Here is a 3,977-nt window from a genome sequence, read left to right on the forward strand (position 1 = left end):
GAGCTTAGCAGAAAGTCACAGACTAATCTTCGCAAGGTGGATGAGCAGCACACTGAGCAGAACATACAGTGCTCAGAAGAAAGCGAAGCATCATCACAATTTGCTCATATTTACCCCACACTCTTCTTAAGATACAGGTCATTGTAGAGTGGTACAGAAGTTGGCTGCCCTCAATATTTACTAGCTGAAAATTCAGACTTTATCTTGGACCAGTTCCTTATGTGGACACCAACTGAAACCTTTTGTGACAATTTGAGTTGTATTCACTTGCAGGGAGAAAATCCCTTGATGTTTTCAGTCCTTTTGGTAGAGCAGATCCAGAATAAAACCAAATCCCATCACACAAAATTGCACACTTTTTTCTTACATTTTAGAACTTCCTTCCACTTTTCCTTTTATTTTTTCATAAGATTCTCAAGTGTCCTTCCTTGGGTCAGAAGCAGGGAAAAAAAGATCCATGACAGAGGTAGCTCAGACAACAGAATTTGTCTCCCAGCATGGGCACTGAGGTACCAGAAACCCAAACTGTTGCTGCTGCACACTCAAGGAGATCCTGTTTGCCCATGCTTCAATATGAACATTTATTCTTCCACTCATAAGATTCTGCCTGAATCTTAAATACGATTTATCATTCTACAGGGTCCATGACTGAAAGGCAGAATATAGCTTACAGATCCAATAAATCTTTTGGGAAAGAATTTTAACTGCATAAGAAATTTAATATAAATACAGAAGAATATATTCTTTCATATATGTAATGAAATTAAGATTTCACTAAAAGAAATTCTGTTACCTGGCAAGTACAATCTAAACTATTAATTTGCCACAGAATGTGTTAAGATACAAATTAGGATTCCTATGAAAGGAGCTTGACTTTTACACATTTGTGTTCATAGATATTAAAGTGATACCCAAATCAACTTGTTAGGCTATGACAAAATTTCCAGCTGGATTTCAAATACATCCATTTCTAGAATCAAAAATATGTTCTTGAGATATGTCATAGAAAGAAATATAAGGGGCAAAATAAAAAAAAAAAAAAAAAAAAGGTTTTTTTCCAGCAGAGAAGAAAGACCAGGAAAACACTGATGTTTTTTTTCTTCCAGTGTTGCAAGCATTAATAGTACAGAAGTGACAAGAAGGTAGTCACTTTTCCCATGGGTAACAAGGAAGCAGGAACAGAGGAAGGAGCCCAGATAAAACAAATTAATAAACATCTCTAGCAACTGGAGAAGTACTATAAACTTCTCTAAGTTATTAGCATATCTAAAGAAGTATGTCTTCATGGGGAAGGGAATCCATTTTCCTCCCATGCTTGACGATCTAATTGAAATATCAGCAGGTTAAACAGATAGAAAAATAGAGAAAATAGGAATCTACTAGATGCTGCTCTAAGTAAACATTGGTCCCGTGAAAATTTGAGTAAATTATTCATGTACTTTTGTCATGACCAAAGGACCACAGGAACTAGCAGAGCATGCACAGAGTGTCTTTGTGTTCCATGAACAAAACAATTTTCATTTGGCACATGATTTTTAGTCACCTGATTTTGTTCACTAGCAGTGATTAGGGGTTATCCTTGTGGGAAGCTGAGCTGATGCACTTGGAGTACCTGAATATTTTGGCCTCTGTAGTGGTAGTTATGCGATGGTAGGGAGCAGCAAGAGATAGGATACATAGCTTAGTTCTTCCAAAGAACAGCTTGAAGGTCTGTGGGGGCTGTAAGGGAGACTCACCATGCTAAAGCATGTCTTATTACCTTCAGTTATGTGTAGAGTGTGCCTTCATCCACAGCAATATTAGAAACCACCCACCGCAGTTCCTGAGGAAAAATGCCATGGAGATCATGAAAGTATTCCAGCAAAATACTCTATTTTCCTGTAAAAGTTGAACCCTCTGAGTTATATTTTAATGGTTCCATTGACATGATTCCAAACAATCTCTATTGCAAACTTACCAGTTTGAGTCCCCTCAATTCGACTGGACCAAACCCAAGAGTCTCAGCAGAAGTAAGGGTTTGTAATTGCTGGTTGGTACAGGAGCTAAATTCATGTCTTCTGCCATACCTGCAAGACAAGGGAACATGGGATGAAGGCAAAGGCAGCTTGATGTAAACTGTAAAGGTGAGGAATTGAATCTGCTGTAGCTCAGACCAGCTGTAGCTTTGTCTCTTAACTCAGGAAATGTGACTGATTTGAAAAGAATCACAGCATCATAGAATCATTTAGGTTGGAAAACACCTTCAAGATCACAGAGTCCAACCTAACACTGCCCAGTTCATCACTAAACCATGTCCCTGAGTGCCGCACCTACACATCTTCAGTGGTAGTGACTCAACCACTTTTCTGGACAACCCTTTCTAATGCTTCCTAACATTTTTGGTGAAGAAATTTTTCTTAATATCCAGCTTAAGCCTCCCCTGGTACGACTTGAGGCCTTTTCCTCTTGTCATATTGCCTGCTACCTGGGAGAAGAGACCAGTCCTGACCTTGCTACAACCTCCTTTCAGATAGTCATAGAGAGTGATAGGGTCTCCTCTGAGCCTCCTTTCTTCCAGGCTAAACAATCCCAGTTCTCTTTTCTGCTCCTCAAAAGATTGTTCTCTAGATCCTTCCTTCACCAGATTTGTTGCCTGTCTGTGGATGCTTCTTTTTCTTTCTTTCTTTTTCTTAAACTTGATTTGAAGTGCTGAAGCTCAGCCAAAGAAGTTCATTACAAGGACGGACACACATGGAGGATGCACACAGGAAGAAAGAAAGAAAGAAAGCTGACTTTGGTGTTAGATGTTAAAGATTTCAGAATGGACAGGATCAAACAACACTATTTGATATGGTCAGTGCTATCTAAACCACTAGTACTTGAAAATTCACTTTGACACAAGGAACTCAATGTGCTGAAAGAGCTTTGTTCCAGAAAAGAAAAGAAAACTCATTTACTGTGTGTGCACATAGGTTTATGGGTATGCCTGCGTATTTGAGGCACATTTGTCCCACACACTTCAAACACAGGTTATCTGGCCAGCACTCACTGCAATATATTTAAATTCCTTTATTTATATGAGTGATTTTCAACTGAGGTTGTTACAGGAGGTACCAGAAGAAAATATTACAGAAACATTTCTTGATTCCAATTCGTAGCTTGCAGACAAGTTTTGATTTTTCAGCAGACTTGCTACACTGAATTTTTGAGCTCAGATAAAACTTTCAGAAGAGTGAGGCAACACTATCAGTGGATTTTTCTCCAAGCTCTGACTTAGTTAATACTCAAGGCTGAGTTACTCCTGAGAAGCAACTGTTAGAATAGAATTTATATTCCTGGAGGAAAAGATTACCCTGTGTGGTTTTGGACTCTTTTCCTTCCTTAAGTAGTAGTATCTAGCCAAAGCAGAACAAAGGCCCTTCAGGCATTAAAACTTTTAAAAATCACAGCAAGTATTTTACAAACCTCGTCAGAATTGCTGGATTCCATACAGACCTCTTGTGTGGAACAGGTCTTTGCCGTGGAGAGAGTAAGCCCACAGTAAAGCGCAAAGGTGGTTCAGCTGCAGGATTCTTCTTTTAGGTTATCTTCAGCCTGTTTGGGAAGGGAACATAAACATTGAAAATTGAGAGAGGAGTAGAAAGTTGAACAGGGACAAATAACCACAGTGAAATTATTTGATATCATTTAATTCTCAGACAGGTTTTTGCATCAGTCATAGATGTTATCAATGCAGCAATATAAAGGTTAAAACAATTTCTACCATAGATTGTCTGCTGAGGTCCCATATGTGAGTAATCACCACCAATTTTACATTGTGGTGTTCAAATTCAGTATGAAGAAAAAAAGTCTAGTGTGTTTGGCACGGACAAAGCATAGATATTTTTAAGTAGTATTAAATATACAACCATCAATACATTGAAACAAAATTAATTTGAAACACATTTGACCACTAAGAACAGCAGTGCCTTTCAGCAGTGTATTAGCCTTAGAGCTTT

At 38.4% G+C, this 3,977-nt stretch overlaps 1 long non-coding RNA gene across 1 annotated transcript; it reads right to left on the reverse strand.

Annotated features, from left to right (window-relative positions):
• Positions 1 to 1,758: 1,758 nt before the first annotated feature.
• On the reverse strand, positions 1,759 to 3,558 carry LOC141729024 (uncharacterized). Its single transcript, XR_012580270.1, has 3 exons — positions 3,445 to 3,558; positions 1,958 to 2,066; positions 1,759 to 1,822 (listed from the first exon to the last, which is right to left on the reverse strand). It is a non-coding gene; the product is annotated as an uncharacterized LOC141729024 (long non-coding RNA).
• Between the last annotated feature and the right edge of the window lie 419 nt (positions 3,559 to 3,977).

Source organism: Zonotrichia albicollis, chromosome 5, assembly GCF_047830755.1.
Source record: "Zonotrichia albicollis isolate bZonAlb1 chromosome 5, bZonAlb1.hap1, whole genome shotgun sequence".
Taxonomy (NCBI): Eukaryota; Metazoa; Chordata; class Aves; order Passeriformes; family Passerellidae; genus Zonotrichia; species Zonotrichia albicollis.